The sequence below is a fragment of the Stegostoma tigrinum genome, chromosome 4 (assembly GCF_030684315.1).
Source record: "Stegostoma tigrinum isolate sSteTig4 chromosome 4, sSteTig4.hap1, whole genome shotgun sequence".
In the NCBI taxonomy this organism is placed as follows: domain Eukaryota; kingdom Metazoa; phylum Chordata; class Chondrichthyes; order Orectolobiformes; family Stegostomatidae; genus Stegostoma; species Stegostoma tigrinum.
This window is the reverse complement of record NC_081357.1, coordinates 59,356,169-59,378,183: the sequence shown is the minus strand read 5'-3', so window position 1 is coordinate 59,378,183 and position 22,015 is coordinate 59,356,169. Positions and strand designations below refer to the sequence as shown.

At 39.1% G+C, this 22,015-nt stretch overlaps 1 long non-coding RNA gene across 1 annotated transcript; it reads left to right on the top strand.

The window, feature by feature from the left end:
• On the top strand, window positions 1-21,729 carry LOC132209568 (uncharacterized). Its single transcript, XR_009445718.1, has 3 exons — window positions 1-671; window positions 901-964; window positions 21,640-21,729. It is a non-coding gene; the product is annotated as an uncharacterized LOC132209568 (long non-coding RNA).
• Window positions 21,730-22,015: the final 286 nt, after the last annotated feature.

Sequence of the window (22,015 nt, the reverse complement as noted above, 5' to 3'; positions counted from 1 at the left end):
TGAGAAAACCCTCTGGTATGGTCAGATGAAATATCAAATAAAGAAATTAGTTTTGCTTAATTCACATGACTGGACGTGACAGTGCTTTTTTTATATATATATCTCCCAAGTTACAAACAACAAAAGCTTTGTACTCCCAAATTGGAGCCAGCATGCTCACTTTTGGATTTTGTTTTTATTTTGTTTTCTGGTCATCAATAAGCCTTTTGCTTTGAAAAAAATCTCCAGTTTAAGTGTTTATATTTTTATGTTTAAATTTTTATTGTTGTTTAGTGCAGAAAGCAAGGCCTGGTTATTGATCACCTATTTGGAGATTTTGGTATAGCTACTGACTGAATTTATTTACTCGCCTTACTTTTCCATGAACATTCTCAGTAGCCTTTGACCCTTTTTTTGAGGGTAAAATAAATGCGATGAACACAACAACAATAGGTGTGGTGGGTTGTTTGTAACACTGAACTGAGGCAATGACAGCCCTCCCGTTGCCCCACCCCCGCTGTTCCATGCCATTAGGAGCGAGGTTTTTCAATTGTTTTGGCTTGTCTACGCAGCCTTTTCGGGTTCAGTTGCAAATTGGAAGGAGTCTGTAACCTTGTCCTCGTACAAATATCTTTAAACGAAAATAAACCATTAATTTCCAAATTGTTCCGTGGTCAAAATGGCAGTTACAGGTGTGATATTTTCAAAACATTTGAAAATATGTTACAACCATAATTATAGTCCAGTATTTGATTAACTTGCTTGCAATCTGCAGATAATATGCATTTGTTTAAAATAGTTCATTAAATATGTAATGTTGTTTAGTCTGCACTCCAATTCTATACATAGATATTCTAGATAAGAATTGTTTAATTCTTGAGGTACTGTACGCTAACGATCTATTGTTTGGTTTATATTTAGAAACAGCCGTATGAGTATCAATGCTCAGGAATGCAATAGCGTGCCCTCAAGTGGTGGGATGCAGGTTCGTGCTATATTTGAATATAGAGATCTGGAACGTGGCTATTTTTTAAATAAATCTATTAAGGAACAGCAAAAAAAAAACCCGATTCCTTTGTATCACTTTCATTTCATTTAGTGCTGGGAAGAAAACCTACATTTAATGAACCGCAAAATGGTCCCCCTAATAGGCGCACTAATAGGGGAAAAATGTCGCTTTATTCATTTTGTCTAAAGCATACTAATACTAATTTAAATTAGCTGTGATTGCCCAACAACATGTATTGGTTGATGAGTGATGCTACATTGATTTATTGAGTTTCTTAAAGTTTTATTTCAACTGAGATTAATCTGATGAACATGAAATGTGCATAGAGAGATTGAATGCCTCAGTACTGCTAAATATGAATGAATTAATTACAAAATATAAAAGTAAATGCTGTTAAATAGCTCTACTATAAATCAAAATTGGAAATGTTTTTAAAAATTCATATTTGTGCAAAATTAGAGTTTGCCAGTTTCTATTTTAGAACACAATTATCATCAGTGGGTAATATTGAAAAGTCCTGATAACAATGCCGTTAGAGTGAACAAACAGAATTGTCTGCCCTTCTAAACTCCTGAATCGGTAGCAACAAAAATGCCTTGATGCCTTACTAAAGCTGTGTATCTTAGCCATTGGGACCAAGGAGCTACCGGGTTCAAACATTTGCTTATATGTTTAATTCATAAATTATCTATAAATACAACAGCGAAGTTCAGTTTGGCCATTAAATAGAGAATGGTAAAATTGATTTTCCTCATTCGAGCTTTAGTCCAGTTGCAAAAGGCATTATCTAGGTATGACAAATATATGTTTACTTTCCTATTAAAGCCACAAAGAGATCTTCAAAGTAACAGACTCTTGTTATGTTATGGCACAGAGAGTTTAGGTGGCCTTTTCCCATTGTATATTATTCCTGGTGGCTTACGTGCTGCAATCGCCTGCAGTAGAAGCCTGGGTTCCAAGTCTTGAATTCAGCCCCTGGAGATATAGAGATTAGCTGAGACTTACCCACAACACACTGCGTTATCAAATACCACATAAACATTGGCCAACACCGAGGCAGATCTTTCAGATGGAGTAAAGATGAATATTGAAATCCACTTCAGGAGGAATGAATTTGGGGCGTAACAGACTTGACTATAAACAGTATTTGTTTTGGACAAGGCAAGATCTGATAAATTTTCAGGAAATAAACGTCACCTGAAAATGCAATAATGTACCCTGAAAATGTGGGACACGATTTCTTATGAATTCCCCTTATTTTCAGAACACTGACCAGCACATCTAAATGTCAAATCTGGATGCCCATCCAGCAAGCTTCTCTACTGGTGGTGGACCACAATTTCATAATCTGCTCCATTTGAATTAAGCAATTTCAAATGACCCAAAATTATGTACCATGGAAAGATCTTTACACTAGGATAAGGATGTTGAATTTTGTGCAATGGTCCGACCTTCGTTTGCTGCTTTCCCAAAACGAGTAATTGTGGTACAACCATAACACATAGGAACAGGAGTAGGCTGTTCAACCCTTGAGTAGCTATATATATACCGCTCTCCAATGACTCTCAACCCTCCTGAAAGAAGAAAGTCCACCACATCTCAGACTTAATTTGGCGACACATTGTCCTGAGGCTAGGACCAGCGGGCAAATTCTCTCCCAAGAGGAGAAACGTGCTTTTAGCACGTAATGCGTGAAGCCCTTTAAGGATCCTATATGTTTCAATGAGATTATCTCATTCTTCTGAATTCCAATGAGTAGAATACCCCTACTTGTTTAACCTTCTGTTCATAAGATTATCCCTTTATAATAGGGGATCATCCTTGTCAATCTTCTCTGAACTACCTCCTTTAAATAATGAAATGTGAGCATTCAGGTTTCAGACCATTGATGCCCGTTAATAGAATTTAAAGGGTATATTTAACGACAGTCCATCAATCAATTTAATCAGAATATAACAATAGATTTTTCAGACTCAATATGTTGATTTGCAAAATTTCCTGCAAACCATTGAAATGTGCAGATTTTATTTTGGAAATTAGGAGTTCTCCACTTTAGGCTTGTCCTTTCTGTTGTCTTGTGTTGTGAATCTGCTGTGACTTCACCAACTGTATCTGTACTGCTTCCTACACGACTGTATGAAAGCCCTTGATATCTTGGGGTAATTTGCTTTGAATAGGTTTTTTTTTAAATGTCATATTGACTGAGTTATCTTGAATCCTTTGATCAGCCGCTTTAGGTGAGATGTAAGTTTGCAAGGGGGTAATCTGTCTTTTGGAATGGTTAGCTTTGTTTCACTATCGCAATGAGGATGTTCAACGGAAGCTGTATAGAAATATGCTGTGGATTTTGAGATTTTTTTCTGATTTTATACGAATCTAGAGTCCTGCCATCAATGCCCTTTCCTGGTAAACAGTTCCTAGCCTATTCCTATTAGAACATAGATCATAGAACATTACAGCACAGTACAGGCCCTTCAGCCCTCGATGTTGTGCTGACCTGTCATACCGAGCTCAAGGCCATCTAACCTACACTATTCCATGCACATCCATATGCTTATCCAATGACGACTTAAATGTACCTAAAGTTGGCGAACCTACTACCGTTGGAGGCAAAGTGTTCCATTCCCTTACTACTCTCTGAGTAAAGAAACTACCTCTGACATCTGTCCTATATCTTTCAGCCCTCAATTTAAAGCTATGCTCCCTTGTGCTTGCCATCACCATCCTACGAAAAAGGCTCTCCTATCCATCCTATCTAACCCTCTGATTATTTTATATGTTTCAATTAAGTCACCTCTCAACCTTCTTCTCTCTAATGAAAACAGCCTCAAGTCCCTCAGCCTTTCCTTGTAAGACCTTCCCTCCATACCAGGCAACATCCTAGTAAATCTCCTCTGCACCCTTTCCAAAGCTTCCACATCCTTCTTATAATGCGGTGACCAGAACCGTACGCAATACTCCAAGTGCAGCCGCACCAGAGTTTTGTACAGCTTCACCATAACCTCTTAGTTCCAGAACTTGATCCCTCTATTAATAAAAGCTAAAACACTGTATGCCTTCTTAACAGCCCTGTCAACCTGGGTGGCAACTTTCAAGGATCTGTGTACATGGACACCGAGATCTCTCTGCTCATCTATACTGCTAAGAATCTTACCATTAGCCCTGTACTTTGCCTTCTGGTTACTCCTACCAAAGTGCATCACCTCACACTTGTCTGCATTAAACTCCATTTGCCACCTCTCAGCCCAGCTCTGCAGCTTATCTATGTCTCTCTACAACCTACAGCATCCTTCGTCACTGTCCACAACTCTACTGACCTTAGTGTCGTCTGCAAATTTACTAACCCATCCTTCTACGCCCTCAATCAGGTCATTTATAAAAAATGACAAACAGCAGTGGACCCAACACCGACCCTTGCGGTACACCACTGGTCTCCAGGATGAACATTTCCCATCAACTACCACCCTCTGTCTTCTTTCAGCAAGCCAATTTCTGATCCAAACTGCTATATCTCCCACAATTCCATTCCTCCGCATTTTGTACAATAGCCTATTGTGGGGAACCTTATCGAACGCCTTGCTGAGATCCATATACACCACATCAACCGTTTTACTCTCATCTACCTGTTTGGTCACCTTTTCAAAGAACTCAATAAGGTTTGTGAGGCATGACCTTCCCTTCACAAAACAGTGCTGACTATCCCTAATCAATTTATTCTTTTCTAGATGATTATAAATCCTATCCCTTATAACCTTTTCCAACACTTTACCAACAACTGAGGTAAGGCTCACTGGTCTATAATTACCAGGGTTGTCTCTACTCCCCTTCTTGAACAGGGGAACCACATTTGCTATCCTCCAGTCATCTGACACTATTCCTGTAGACAATGACGAGTTAAAGATCAATGCCAAAGGCTCGGCAATCTCCTCCCTGGCTTCCCAGAGGATCTGAGGATAATCCCATCCGGCCCAGGGGACTTATCTATCATCACCCTCTGAAGGATTTCTAATCCTTCTTCCGTGTGAACCTCAATCCCACCTAGTCTAGTAGCCTGTATCTCGGTATTCTCCTCAACAACATTGTCGTTTTCTAGAGTGAATACTGTTGAAAAATATTCATTTAGCGCTTCCCCTATCTCATCTGATTCCACACACAACTTACCACTACTATCCTTGATTGGGCCTAATCTTACTTTCGTCATTCTTTTATTCCTTAAATACCTATAGAAAGCCTTAGGGTTTACCCTGATCCTATCTGCCAACAACTTCTCATGTCTCGTCCTGGCTCTTCTGAGCTCTCTCTTTAGGCGACCTCATAGCCCTCAAGTGCCCTAACTGAGCCTTCACATCTCAACCTAACATAAGCCGCCTTCTTCCTCTTGACCAGAGGTTCCACCTCCTTCGTAAACCATGGCTCCCGCACTCTACAGCTTCCTCCCTGCCTGACAGGTACATACTTATCAAGGACACACTCGAGCTTTTCCTTGAATAAGCTCCACATTTCTAATGTGCCCATCCCCTGCAGTTTCCTTCCCCATCCTATGCTCCCTAAATCTTGCTGAAGCATCATGAAACTTTGACAATTGTAAAATATTGCTATTTTAAAAATACTCATTATTATTATCACTAGTTCAGATTGTCATGTGTCTGTTTATATTACTTATGGGCTGTCCTGAAGATTTGCAGCTTACACTGTTTTCAAAATTACCAAGAATACCCACAAATAATTTTTCTTGACTTTCCCGTCTCTAAATGCTTTTCCACGCTCGTGTGCAATCACAAAAATAGATTATCTGATCACTATCATACTGTTGTTTGTGTGAACCTGTTGGAAAATGAAGTTATCTCAAATCTTACATTACGAAAGCGACTGTATGGCTGGCAGACACTTTGAGACAGCAGTCATGAATGGCACTATGTAAATTAAAGAGTTTCTTTCTACTGGTCCTAATTTATCCTGTTACTGTTTCTGTTTGTTTTTAATTTGCATTTTGATAACAACTTCATGCTCTGCCATCATTTATTACATCTTTTCTTTTATGGAGTTTCTTAGTGTCACCAATCTGCAACAGCCTTGTTAACATATTGGAGGACGCTATTTAAAGTGTTTTAAAACAAAGACACTGAGCCATGCAATTTAAATTAGATGCATGTGAGGGTAAAGATGACTTACAGAAAATAAACTACTCATCGTTCTGTGAACATAGATGCAAATTATGGCACACATGGATTATATACTACCCTACCAGACACATACTTAAATTCTTAATATGGATTCTTTCTATCTTATTTGATTTTGGGTTGATCTAAAAGTTACGCAGTAAAGTCTACCAACCTGATAGTGACCTCCATTAATTTGCACACAAGGGGTACTTAGAATGCTTGCTACATCTGCCTTGCATTTTTAAAATATATATTTTCTAAAGCTCAACATTTGTGGCAGTAATATGAAATATACATCAAAAATACAATCATCTGAATAACAATACAGTAAAAATACAAATACTTCCTCCAAGCTTTGAGCATTAGTGAATTATTTTCAGCAGGATTCTCCACATTCAAAACATCATCAGTTATAGTTAAAACATCTCATTTTTATTAATAATTATTTAAAATACAGTTCTGAAAATATGTGGGACGATATATTTTAGCTGTTTCGGCATACCAGCCAGATAAGGCTGAAATTGTAAATCCACTGATAGAAATGGACCAACACACTTCCTGCTTTCTCTACTACCCAACAACACTGTTTGAAACATTGTCCTATTTAAATTGGAAACACTTATCCAAACAACATGTCTAGTGATATTTTAGATCCCCAAGGAATTCCAGGCTGGTGATTTTTTTCATTAAATGAAAGTTTCTTTATCTACTCCCCTGATCAGTTTAACAAAATTTCATTTAATAAATTGCCCTCAGAAACATAATCATTTTAAAACTGAAATTTGAAGTCTGCATTGAAACTTTCCATTTCAAAATGTATGTCACATTGACATAGCAACTCTGTGTAAATACTGTGGATGCTATCAAATTATTATAAGCAAGGCCATTAGTTTACAGTGACTGAATAACTCAGATTCCATTTTTATGACATGGAATTCTGGGATATTGAACTGTAACTTGGAGATCATATTCCATTATTACATCTGTTCATAATTAGATCCGTTCATTCATGGTGATTGAATAATTTGCTTCTATTGCATTTGTTTCTGGAATTTTTCACCAATGATTAGTAGATCATTTTCGATGTTTTTTTTTGCAAAATAACGTATATAACCAAGTGTACATCAATTTCAAATTTGGATTGCTCTAAGTTGTTGTTTTGCATCGGCTATTGCAATTATGCCTCTGAGTATTTATTTGCTTGAGGAAGATGTGGGGTTGTATTGAATGAGAGACCCAGATGTGAAGCTTTTCAGGATTGGGTGTTTGACCTTCTATAAATGAAGGGTCTATGGTAGAATTAGTATATTAGCAAGTGTCAGAAGTTTCAAATATGACCTACTGCTATTCTAACCCGTATCAACCATAATTACACCATGAATACATTTGAAACACAAAATATCAAAATGACTTTTTAAGATCTTTCTCTCTGATTTTTTTGTTCAGAAAATTGCGACTGTCTGAATCAAAAGCCCTCTGTACTTCATTATTACATTCCCATGTTTCCATATCCATGTTGTACCCTTCCTTTTTGTGTTTGGCTCTCATTCTACTTGTCCCTGTGTTATTTTGTTGTCTTTGTCATTTCCTTTCTTAATTTTTTTCTCTTATTTATTGGACCTCTTCTTCCCTTTTATTTATCCCCCTTATCTTGTTCCTTCTTTTCATCATTTTGTTTGATCTATCTGGTCCTTTCTGCCAAGGCTTTCCTCATTCCTCCTTTTATGCATTTTCCAATTTTCAGTTCCATTTTCTCATATTTTGTCTGTTGAATTCCCCTCTCTGCCTATCTCTCCCTGTAATTCATATAAGCGCCTTAGAGCAATAGCCTGTTTTGTCTGTCAACTGAACTAACCCCACAACACTGGTATCTCCCTAATGCCTTCTGTTTCATTCAAATATTTCTTATTTTTCCCCTAAGAAGTTCAATGGTATTCACCTCAATCATTCCAAGCCTCTAAAACCTTCTATTTACAGGAATTTATTTTAATCTTCTTGCTCATTAATTTACAGTGTTAAATTCACAATTCTGCATTGCATACTTTACAATAGCATTTTTCTCTTGAAATAGATTTGTTAAAACTAATCTTAATTTTAATAAGAATTAATTTTTAAAATTCATATTGCATTTTAAATGGAAATAGGTTTAATATCTTTTATTTTTACTTTTGAAAATAGGCATCTTTAATTTCTAGCATCATTTTGGTAAATTGCAATGGCTTCAATGCTTTTATTACATGGCGTTATTAAAATAACACGTGTAATTGCAGTTGAAACATTGCTTTAGCTAATTTATTATCTCTTCCTTTATTTTATGCTCCACAGCCATACTTCTAAAACATAAATGCTTGGGTTTTTTAAAATACTTCTTTCTGCTTATACTCTCACCCTCAAGAAATTTTATATTTGAACTCCTAGGCTTCTCTGTTCATTCTCTATGTTTGTACACAGCTATCTGCATCTTTTTGTTGAGTGGACAGTTATGATCATGTAAGGATGGGTGTTATGACACTCTTTTTACACTCCTACTTTAGCTTCTACAAATATTTTTAGAGGAACATTATTGCCTTTCAGTGAGTGATTAACTATATAAATGCTGGGAATATAAAAGACAAGTTTTCTCGTATAAATTAAAAACAATAATTATTGTATTTAATCCAGTCAAAGAAAGATAATAATGTTCACACTTTCATGTACATGTGCACTCAAACTTCTCTCACACACATACACACAGACACAGATTAATAGAATGGGAGGTTGGATTAAGCAGTCCTTTTAGAATCCAACAAAAGAAAAGCTAGAGGATTTGGGGTCTACTCAGTTTAATATTCAATGAATGATTTATATCTGTTATGGAATCAGCAGCTGCGGAGTTGTTCTCAACATTCTGTCTGTGATGACTGGGTGGCTCACCAAGAGACCAAGCTCAAACTTGCCGATTTAATATGGAGAGTGTGTGTGAGAGAGAGAGAGAGACTGCCTTTTTGGTGTCTTTTTCTATTCTGTCTTGAGGCAAGCACTGGGATATTTAAAAATACAAGCCTGAATAGGTGACACTGCCGGCTCTTTATATGGATCAAAAGGAATTTTACTCGATCAATGCATAGGTAGTTTGCACCCAGTATTATCCCATATGCAAATACATAATACATGCCCAAACTATAACCACGGTGCTTAATTTTGCAACAGTTCAGATCCTGTTTGCACTGTCAGATTGCAAAGTTGTCTCCTTGGATGTCACAGCTACCTAATTCTTCCTTGTGTTATCCAGCACAACAGCAGATAGGCAATGTAACTACTAAACAGAGAAAATGCAGGATGTTTTATTGGACGTAGAATCAGATCAGACTTGAAATGTTAACTCTCTTCCTCTTTCCACTGATTGTGCCTGACTTGCTGAGTTTCTTCAGTATTATCTCTTTTTATATTAGATTCTCAGCATCTGCAGTATTTTACTTTTACAGGATATGTAAATAGGCTGTGGATGTATCAGGGCAATTATTGAAACACCATGGACGTTATTTTGCAATGCATCTAAATTGGACAGGTCAGACGTCATCTCTAGTATCAACCAAGCTTTGGCAAAGTCTCTAGACTTATGTATTGTGCTTAACATTACTTTGGAAAAGGGATCGGTTTGGAGTGGATACAGAGAATCCAAAGAAAAATAGTCAAAACACTGCCTGAGAAATTTAAAGCAGCTGACAGCGAAATTAAAAATGGACTTATCAGCGAAACTAGCACTGAAGACTTACCACTACACTTGACAATGTCTTCCCCTTACTTGCAGCAAAGTGCGAAGTAACAGTGAGCACTGAAACATCCTAACTTTTCTCAGATGCATATCTTCCACTGGGTCTGTTTTCTTACCTTGACAATTATTACATTCTCTGCTGCACTGTTGTCACGCAGATATTCATTTATGAGGTCTCTCTGTACTATAATGAACGTAATAAAATCATAAGACGGGAATAGAAATGGGCCACTCGGCCGACTGAGCTTGTTCTTCCATTCACTGAGATCCTGGCTCATCTGATAACCCTCAACTCCGCTTTCCTGCTTTTTTCCTTTAACCCTTGATTCCCTCACTGATTTAAAAATGTGGTCTATCTCAGCATTGAATAAATTGAATGACTTAGCCTTAATAGTCTGCTGCAGTAAAAAAAACTTACCTTTCTTAATGCTCATTGAATGCTATGGTTGTTTGTACATTCTTTTGCATAATCTTAGTAAAAGCACTTTGGCAGAAGCTGATCTGGTCTATGTGAGCAGAAAAGGCAACTCAAGACTTTCCTTTCTTCAAGGACTTGGTAAGTTGCTGCAAGGGGCCTACTTCTGTAGCACTTGCTGTAGCACAGGATCAAACTGACAATGCTTGCTTTATCTTTCCTGTGATGCTCATCAAGAATGCATGCCCAGGAAGCTACAAACTGTTCCATTGCTTCCTTTTAGAAAGCAACTTAAGGAAAGTGATAAACATTGAGGCCTCAACTTATCGATGGGCCCTATCTCTAACATTCATATCACTCGATATGCCTGATTGAGATATTCTGAATTAGTTGAATTGGTGCTGATAACTGAGGCGAGTCCATGGAGGGAGATAAAAAGTGGATAGTAGTAAACATGGTGACGAAGATGGCATTGGATAGTCAGACAAAACTGATCCGGTGCACTGATGCCCTTCAGGAAAGAAATCTGCTGTGCTATTCAGCTAGTCAATGCAGCTAGTTCCGCACCAACATTACTGGCTTTTTACTGTGGTCTGCAGTGGCTAGACATTCAATTCATTCAACACTACCTGCAGTTTAACTAGAACGTGCACCACCATCTCTCAGAGCAACTAAAGCTGGTGGTGCATCAGCGAGCCTGACCAATGACACCCCCACCCTGAGAAGAACATTTAAAAAATCACAACTTCTTCCTGACACTGCTGTCATTTGCTTTGTAGCAGGCCGTTTACATTTATGTGATCTGTAAATTCCTGCGGTTATTTTGGATCACAGTGCCAGCTAATTTGAAGTGATGCTGAAAGAAATATACTTCACTGAACTTTTTCACTTTTTATAGAGCATTTTGAAAGTCTCATAATCCAAACAAGACACCTTTTTCTCGGACTTAACTATTTGACAACAGAGTCAGTAATCAAGACTAATTGAGGATGGCAGTAGGAAATAATTCCAAGCAATATGTAAATAATGTGTAAACCAAGGCAGCCAGACCACTGAAAAAGTCAAAAAGCCCAGTTTCATGAGCATATGAAATATAACCAGAAGTAGACCTTCAGTCACTTGATCCTGCTCCACCATTTAATAAGATCATGGTTGATCAGTTTGTGTTTTCAAATCTACATTTTCATCTGCTCATTATAACTTTCGATGCTGCTGTCTATCAGCAAAACGTTTTGCCAGTTATCAATTTCTTCCTTCTTTCAGCAACTTCTGGCATCCTGCTGAGGGCAGACATGTATCCACTGGAGGCCCATCACATCTGACTGGTGCTTTGCCAATGTATATTAATGAGCTTGGCTTAGTTTATCAATTTTCTGACACAAGCAACTTCTGCTATGCAGTGCTTGCTTTGCACCTACATAGAAATATAAGAAAGTTGGCTGCCAAGAGTCACAGTGTAGAAAGATCACTCCACCACAGACTACTAAGAATGAAAATTAGTTGGCTTTGGTCAGGATTCTGTAAGAAATATTTCAGATGTAGTAACAGCTTTTCCTCTCACACCAATTATGTTACCAAATTGCTGCCTCTGTCTGTCAGAAATGGTTCAGTTGGTAATATTTTAGTGTCTGGGTCAGAAGGTTTGCAGCTCAAATGTTACAAAGGAGTTGAGTGCAAACTTTTAGGCTGACACTGTAGTGCTATACTGTACTGGTGCACCAGTGGAGGTGTTGTCTTTCATTTAAGAGGTTAAACTGAACTCTTGTCTGTTCTTTCTAGTGGAGGAAAAAGATTCCCTGGCACGACTTCAGATAAGTTGGTAGGTAATTATCCCCAGTGCCCTGTTCAAAATTTAATCTTCAATCACTATCACAGCAAACAGATTATTAGGTCATCACCACATTGCTGTTAGTGGAAGTTTGCTGTGCAGAAAATTAGTTGTTGTATTCTCTGCATTACGACAGTGACTGTATTTGAAAAGTACTTCATTGGCTGTAAAGAGCTTTGAGACATCCAGTGATTGTGAAAAGTATTATCTAATTGCAAGTCTCTTTTTCTCTCCAACACATTGTTGACTTCTCTAATACCTGCTCATCAGGAAGAATATTGATATTTACTATTAGATGTAATTCAAAGCAGCATAATTAATGAGTATAAAAATGTGCTTCAGCTATATCAATGCTATATCTAGAGTACCAGTCTTCAAATCAACAGTTCATCAATGGCTGCAGCTGTACAGAACTCTCGTGCGGCCGCACTTGGAGTATTGTGTACGGTTCTGGTCACTGCATTATAAGAAGGATATGGAAGTTTTGGAAAGGGTGCAGAGGAGATTTACTAGGATGTTGCCTGGTATGGAGGGAAGGTCTTGCGAGGAAAGGCTGAGGGACTTGAGGCTGTTTTCATTAGAGAGAAGAAGGCTGAGAGGTGACTTAATTGAAACATATAAAATAATCAGAGGGTTAGATAGGGTGGATAGGGAGAGCCTTTTTCCTAGGATGGCGACAGCGAGCACGAGGGGGCATAGCTTTAAATTGAGGGGTGAAAGATATAGGACAGATGTCAGAGGTAGTTTCTTTACTCAGAGAGTAGTAAGGGAATGGAACACTTTGCCTGCAACGATAGTAGATTCGCCAACTTTAGGTACATTTAAGTCGTCATTGAATAAGCATATGGACGTACATGGAATAGTGTAGGTTAGATGGGCTTGAGATCGGTATGCCCGGTTGGTGCAATATCGAGGGCCGAAAGGCCGGTACTGTACTGTAATGTTCTATGTTCTATAATGGCATTGACATGATTAAGATATTTTCTCATACCATTTCCTGTCTGCACAAATGATATTCTTTGGTACATGCTACTGTACTTCAAAATGATTTAGTTAGAGTGTTGTAACAGCCAATGCGTGAACAACGCTACATTAGCTTTTCATTTATGCTAATAAGGAGCTGTTTAATTTGGATTTTTCAGGTTACTCCTATGCTCCCCTTTATAAAAATGACCTATTCATTGGCTGACTGTAGGTAATGCTTAACAAAAACGACTCTGGTGCTTTTTCTGCATGCATTTGATCTATTGTTTCTGTATAAAACAGTCAAACCATTTTTTGTGGATATTTATGAAAAATGAATTCTTTTCTTAGTCTCCATTTACTTGTTAATTTAGCTGAAACGATATACATATATTTAAGGTAGCTCAAGTAAGCCTAGAATTTGGTGCCTAATGTAAGGATGCTGTATTGACACAAGATATGCCAGGTCCAAACTATATATACATTGGCAACTGTCTGCAGCATCTACCTCATTCACAACAAGCTGTCTTCATATTGAACTTGCTAAAGCCCACACCCAACCTACTTGGTGATATTAATAACTGCATCTGGTATCTTTTTACAACTAGAAGCTGCAATGGGAATAAGAACTTAGCCAAGTAGTATTAGTGATCTATGATGAGCAACATTTTTAATCATTTTTATTAGGTCATCATACTCTAAAGATGAATTTTAATTAAATATTGCAGAACACAATCATAGAAACTATTTAGATACAAATTACAATTTACATTAATGTTTCATCAGAATGTTATTTTTCAATAAAAATAGTTTCAACTCTCCTTGCCCTTACAAGGTTAAATGCATTTTCTGCTTGCTCTCTCAGAACACTTCATCATCTTTCTTCAACCTGTATTGCCAAAAAGAACTGTGCCAGCCACTATCATCTCATTCAGTCCATGTCCTTGTTTCATTCTAACTGCTCCACAAGGGGACAGAAAGGGTCAAGATTGGCTATAGATTTCTCAACATGAATTTGCTCAACCTCTGTGAGGAGAGAATCCCTACCTTAGCAGGAGAAGACAGTGACTGTTCAGATTGTGAAGGTGAAACTTTCATGTCCTGGCAACAAAGTAAACTTCATTGTCAAGTGCTGTGTTTCTGTCTATTTACTACCATTGTGAATGCATTCTTAACATGTTCAAACTTTTACCCCAATTCACAACTTATACCGCCTTTGTTTTCTGCAATCATGAGAGACCTACACATAGCCTCCATCCTGAAGACACCAGCCCCTCAGAAGACATAGAACGTACAAACAGGACTAGGCCATTCAGCCCATCCAACCTATTCTGCCATTCAATAAGGTCATGGTTTATTGACTGCTTCAATGCCTCTTACCCATCCACATAAGATTCTATTCCGAGCTTGGTAATCAGAAGTCTATCAATTTTCACTTAAAACATTTTCAAAGACTGAGTTTCTGCAGCCCTCTATGGTGGAGAATTTCAAAGGTTCACAACACTCTGAGTAAACAAAAAAAACTCCTCACCTCGGACCTAAGTGACATCTCCTTACTTTTAAATTATGTGTCTTATTTGCATTTATCCTGTTTATCTCTTTACGTGCTTTTGTAAATTTGAATGAGACCACGTCTTATTCTTTGAAACTGTAAAGAATACAGTCAAGAGTTTGCTTAATCTCTCATCATTGTGCAGTCCCAACATCTTCTGATGTTCTCCTTCTATGGTCATAATATCTTTCCTGAGATAAGGTTACCAAAACAGCACACAGCACCCCAAATGCAGTCTATCCAAGTTCTTATACAATTGAAGCAAGACTTCATTACTCCTGCACACAAATCATCGAGCCAACAACTTCTCCTCCTCCAGAAGGAGGTACAGTTCTCTCAGAGGAAGCATCGGGATGCTATTTCCTATACCCTTCAGATACTGATAACTCAGTGGGTGTGTTAGCTAGAGGAGAGTTGGTGACATAAATGGGAAACACATCACTGACATGTCTGCACAGCTGGCTGAGAGAGAAAAGACAGGTATATGGCACTCAGGGAGCATTACTGGAGACTAGATAACTTCTCAAACCCAGGCAGGGTAGACCCATAGTGGTATCCATTAATAACTTGCTAAAATGCACAAGCCAACACAGGAGCAACAGGAATGTTTGTCAGAGACTTTCAGTAAACTGAGTTTAGCACCAATGGCAAGGCAACAGTAGGGATAAGGGAACTTAACTCTACTCCAGGTGGCCCTTCTCCATAAGGAAACAGGGTGATGCCCAGAGGTGCCTAGCCTGAGGAGAAACCACATGCAGGCACCCCCAAAAACTCCTCTCAGGACACTCCAGAAATGACCAGGCCCTCCACCCCTCCCATGCCTGCTACCCTCAATCCCTGATGAAGTTCAAGCTTACACAGGTAAACTTACATAACATGGTGTGTTGCTGGATGAACACAGCAGGCCAAGCAGCATCAGAGGAAAGCTTAACGGGTCGGGTTTCAGGTCGGGACTCTTCTTCCGATTTTCTGAAGACTCTGCACTTGGAGGTAGCTCAACATCCACTGCAGGTTGTTTCAAGAAAGAGGCATAATCTACAGAGCACCAGTGTGAAGTGTTTAGGGGAGCATATTTTCAAGGAATGTACAGACTGATGCAAATATTATAGAATAATTAAAAAGAGGGATTTTAATTATCCAATATACACTGGGATAGTCGTAGTGTATGGGACTGAGAGGACAAGAGATATTAGATTCTGTTCAGGATATTTCCAATTGCCCTATGTCTCCAGTCCAGTGAGAATGGGAGAATTGCCAGACCTGGATCGAGTGAATGAGGAGATACAAGTTGATATGTGTAAATTGGAAAACATTTGGAGGATGATGATCACTGCATCTGAAGGTTTAGGGTAACAATGAAAAAGGATAATGAACAATCCGTTGTTAACTTAATTAACTTGCAGAGAGCCAAATGCAATGGGTAAGAGTAGATCTTGGTCAAATAAATTGGAGATGAAGGTTGGCAACAGAAACAAAATCTGGACAAAGGTTTGGTTTGGGCACCATCAGTGTGTATTTCCTCAAAAGGGAAAGGTTGAATAACAAATCAAGAACGCCCTGGATGAGAAAAATAGTAGAAATTGTGATAATAAGAAGTGAGTGTATGACAGATGTCAGGTGGAATATGCAAATGAGAACACAGCTAAATATAGAAACTTCAGAGGGGTAGTGATAAAGCAAATGAAAGAAGCAAACAGAGAGAATGAAGAGACCGGCAACTAACATAAAAGGGGATCTTGATGTCTTTTATGGGCTCTTAAACAGTAAAACTGTGCTGAAAGGAGACTTGGAGAGATTAGGGACCAAAACGGGATGAACATATAGATGCTGAGGGAATAGCCAAAGTATTAAACAAATATATTGCATGTGAGTTTACCAAGAAGAAAAAAGTGTTATCTAGGCCATAATGAAAGAAAAGGACATCCAATTACTAGAAGGGTTTAAAATTGTATACACTTGCAATAATTTTTCAATCTTGTTTAAACTCAGGAGTGGTGTCAAAGGACTGGAGAATTGCAAACATTATGCCCTTGTTCAAAAAGGGGTGTAAAAGTCAAGCAACTCCAGTCCATTCAGTTTAATTCAGTTATCATGGTATTATTAAAAACAACAATTAGGGTAAAATTTGTAATCACATGGACAAATGTGGTTAATTAAGGAGAGACAACATGAGTTTCTTCAGGAAAAGACATGTTTCACTAACTTGCTGGACTTCTTGGATGAGGTAACAGGGAAGTTTGATTAGGGCAAAGCTATTGATGTAGGGTGGAATGACTTCCAGGTTTGATTCAGGCATTTGATACAGTGCCACACAACAGACCTGTGAGAACAGTTGAAACTCTTGATAGGGCAGACAGGAAACAGGGAAATTAATGGTTAATAAGTATTTATCAAGCTGGGAGAAGTTTGTAGCAGAATTCCCAAGGAGCCAATGCTGGAACCTTGCTTTTCCTGTTATATATTAATAATCTAGACCTTGGTGAACAGGGCACAGAGAGGGGGTCTAGGCCCGAAACGTCAGCTTTTGTGATCCTGAGATGCTGCTTGGCCTGCTGTGTTCATCCAGCCTCACATTTTATTATCTTGGAATTCGCCAGCATCTGCAGTTCCCATTATCTCAGAGACTACTTTGATCTCAGTTGGACTATTGCATTCATTTCTGGGCTCTGTACTAGGAAGGATGTGAAAATATTGGAACCAGCGCAAGAAATGTTTATGAGAAAGAACCAAGAATGAGGAATTTCAATTATCAAAATAAATTGGAGAAGCTGGGGCTGCTCTCCTAAAAAAAGGTTGAGAGGAGATCGTAATGAAATATTTAACATCATGAGAGATCTGGGCAGAGCAAACAGGGAGAAAATGCTCTCACTCACAAAATAATCAAAAACCTGAGAGCATAGATTTAAAATTATTGATAAAAATAAAGAAATGACACTCTTCCATTCAGTGAGTAGTCAGAATCTCAATTAAGGTAATCAAAAAAGAATAAGGCTGTTATTTGAAAAGGAACACTCTGCAAGGTTATAGGAACAAGATAGGAGAATGACATTAAATGAGATGCCTATTTGGAGATCTGGCGCTGACCTTATGGCTGAATAGTCTCCTGCACCCGGTATAGTATCTCAATTGAAGATCAGCTTTACAGTTGGGGACTAAGGGGAAAGAGGTGCAGGGAGTAATCTCCTTATAAAATCCAATTTTATGTTTTAACAGCATGTGCAGTTCTGATTCTGAATACAGAGGGATCTAGGCGTATAGGTCCACAGTTCCCTGAAGATGGCAAAAGAAGTGGATAAGGTGGTCAAGTAGATACAGCATGCTTGCCTTCATTGATCCGGATACAAAATATAAAAATTGGCAAGTCACATCACAGCTGTATAGAACTTTAACTAGGTCATATTTGGAATTATTGTGTACAGTTCTGGTTAGTAAATTACCAGGAGAATGTAGATGCTTTGGAGATAGTACAGAAAAGGCTTATGAGGATGTTGTCTGGTTTAGAGGGTATTAGTTATGAGGAGAGACTGGACAAACTTATTTTGTTTTTACTTGAACATCCAAAGATGAGGGGTGACCTGATAGAACTTTACAAAATTATGAGAGGAATGGATAGAATGGACAAACTTTTATCCCAGGGTAGAAATATCAATCAGATTAGATTAGATTAGATTTAGATTAGATTAGATTCCCTACAGTGTGGAAACAGGCCCTTTGGCCACAACAAGCCCACACTGCCCCTTGAAGCATCCCCCCCAGACCCATCCACCTATAACCCAAACACCCCGAACACTACGGGCAATTTAGCATGGCCGATCCACCTAACCTGCACATCTTTGGACTGTGGGAGGAAACCAGAGCACCCAGAGGAAACCCACACAGACATGGGGAGAATGTGCAAACTCCACACAGACCGTCACCCGAGGGTGGAATCGAACCCGGCTCCCTGGCACTGTGAGACTGCGGTGCTAACCACTGAGCCACTGTGCCGCCCTCATTATTCGGAGACATAGATTTAAAGTAAAAGGTGGTAAGTTTAAAGGAGATGTGAGAAGTAAGTTGTTTTCATGGGGGATTGTACGTGCCTGGAATGCGCTCCCAGAAGAGGTGAAAGAAGCAGATACAATGGCAATGTTAAAGAGGCATCTTGACAGACATAAGAATGGACAGGGAATATAGGGATTCAGCCCGCATAGAAGAGAAAGCTTTTTACTTTGGATAGGTATCATGTGTCGGCACAGTCTCGGTGGTCCAAAGAGTGTGTTCCTGTGCTGTACTGTTTGTTTTTCTTTGTTCATTCCGAATCTCATTGTTCCTTCCCAAAACTTCACACACAAAACTTCTTCAAGTAAGATGATGGCAGAGTAGGGCTTCTGAGCTGGGACTCATCCACTCTGACCACATCTCTTTTTCTGTCTTTTGTTTCCTCTCCGCTCCTTATTTCTTGTCTTGAGCTTGGACAACATTGGTGATAGTGAGGAAGTCCAACATGGATTTGAGGTGCTCAGCTTGGATCATTTTTGTTTCTTAGCAGATTCTTTCAGGGATAATAATTCCTCCAATGAATAGGTGACAGTAATTCTAAGGTCTGTTACAGACAGGTCTGCCCTATTCATTGCTTTCAGAGTGTACTGAGACATGATATATGAGTGCAAATTGTTTTCTTTTCAAAACAACAACACCCAATGTTCTTGATTTGTGCGTCAAATGAACAAGCATGAGGAAGCTTCTACAGCATTTACATTTTTGTTTACAACTTCAGGTGGAAAAAGTTACAAATATAAGAAATTATAAAATGTAATGCTTGAATTTTCCATCAGGGACAGACTCTGTCACTCCCTTTAGTGGGATGGGCAATGGCAAGAAATGTGGAAAAATATGATGAGACTGAAAACAATAAGAACTTTGATACTGGGGCAGAAAATTTACATATTCCCCAAAAGTTTAAAGTTCAGTCAGTTCAGAGTCACACCGCTCAGCTGGGACTGTCATATTTCCATGCATTTTCATTGAGTTAATAGCCCATTTTAATTCAGCTTGCAATTCTACCTGCCTTCCCTAACAGAGAATCCCAATTCCCAACAAAAACATCAGAGTGGTTGCCTGGTTGCAGACGTTTGTTTGCCTAAGCATTTATGTGGCTCAGTCTTTACCAGAACTTCCCTGTAAGCATCATGGATACTGTCGCCTTGCACCCTTTGTCTGCGCAAATTGGTGCTGGGAAACCACCAGCCTCACAGAATCAGTGTTCCTACTTTTGGACTAACTGACACACCACTTCAAACCTTTCAGGTTTCATTTTGAAGCGGAGGTATACATATGACATGTATGCCTCTGCCAGGTTACTTTTTGTGCAGGGATAAGTGGCTCATGCATCTACGCATGTTAAGCCTGTGGATCTTGGCTTCAATTCTTTGCAAGCTCTCACTATGCATAGACTTGGAGGCTGCCAGCCTCTCTGGCTTGCATGCCTTTATGGCACGTAGGGAGAAGTAGGCAGCTTGTCAAGGCTTGGAATATGGAGTAGTCAAGTCGGTGGACATGTCACTGTATGGCATCATGCCATCTCAATGTCACACTTTCAGCGTATGCCAACAGCTTGTGCAGCAAACCCCTGCATTTGCCTCAACCAAATGGCCAAGCCTGCAAAGAAAAGGGGACCAGTGCTTCGTGAGGCCAAGGAAGACTACAGTTAGTCAGGAGCACCATGACAACTAAGAAACTCATCTGATTCAAGTCTGAGGACTGAGCCATGGTTAGTCCTGCAGATCAAGTGTAACCAGTCAATGTACATCAGACTGGTGTCAGTCTGTATGTTGTGGAGAAATGGTGGAGCAATTTCTCCTTCAATGAAATAACGATAGGCACAAAAACAGAATTTGCTGAAAAATCTCAGCAGGTCTGGCAGCATCTGTGTAGATAAATCAGAGTTAACATTTCGTGTTGAGTGAACCTTCCTCAGAACTGATGGTGGCTCGGAAAATGCTGTTTTCTGTGCAGAAAATAGGGTGGAGAGAGGGGCTAAGGAGTGAAAAATATGTGAAAATAGAGCCTAAAGAGAGAGAAGGATAGTCAGACAAAGGAGTGGATAATGGTCAGCCTAGGCAAATGAATAGCTGCAAATGGGGACTTTTAGTGGCTAACAACATGTTGTGTGCAATGTTGTGACCAAGGCCCGGTGTGTGGGGGTTGAGGTAAGGACATGGGAGAAGGTGCCCCAAGCCCTAAAATTGTTGAACTTGATACTGAGTCCAGAAGGCTGTAGAGTTTCCAAGTGGAAAGTGAGATGTTTTCTTCCAGCTTGTGCTAAGTTTCCCTGATGCAGTGCAGCAGGCCTGAGACAGAGATGTTGGCCAGGGAACACAGTGGTGGGCAAAGTGGCAGGCAACTGGAAGGTCAGGAAGGTTATTTTGTGGACAGAATGGAGATGTTCTGTGAAGCAGTCTCCCAGTCTTTGCTTTGTTTTCCCAAGTTAGAAGAGACCGCAATGTGAGCAGTGAATATAGTAGATTATATTGAACAAAGTGCAGACAAAATTCTGCTTCACCTGGAAGGTGAGACTGGGTATATTGACAGTGGATGCAAGAACACTTAGCAGAGATACAGGATTTGGGGAGGTGGTATGTGTCCTCACTGAGTGTATAGGAAGTGTCAAGGGCATAACATAACATTAGTATTTTGTGAGGATGTGATGGGCGAGGGCCAGTGAGTTGAACATGTTACATGCAGTGAGATTTGTAGTCCAGCAACTTTGATGAGAGATATGTGCAGTGGCAGCGTTGGAGTAATCATAATAAAGACCGTAAAGAAAAGTACTAGAAGTAGACCATGCAGCCCATTGGGCCTGCTGCATCATTCAATGAGATCATGGCTGATCTGATAATCCTCAGCTCCAGTTTCCTGTCTTATCCCAATAACCCTAAATGCCCTTATTGATTAAAAATCTGTCTAACTCAGCCTTGAATGTACTTAATGTCCAGTCTCAATAGGCCTCTACAGTAAAGAATTCCATTGATTCAGAACCCTACGAGACAAGAAATTCCACCTCATCTGTGTGCAGATCTACCCTGTCAAGTCCACGAAGAAACGTATATGTTTCTGTAAGTATCCTTTCATTCTTCTCTGTTCCAATGAATGCAGGCCCATTCTGCTTAACCTCTCCTCATAAAACAATCCTTCCGTACCTAAGTGGACCTTTTCTCAATCACCTCCAATTGCAGTGTATATTTTCTTAGCTGAAGGGCCCAAACTGTTCACAGTATTCCAGCTGTAGTCTGGTTCATGAATAGTGGCCCTGTGTGTGTAAGCTAAGAGAAGGTGGTGGCACTTAGCCTTATAGATTCTAGAAGATCATTA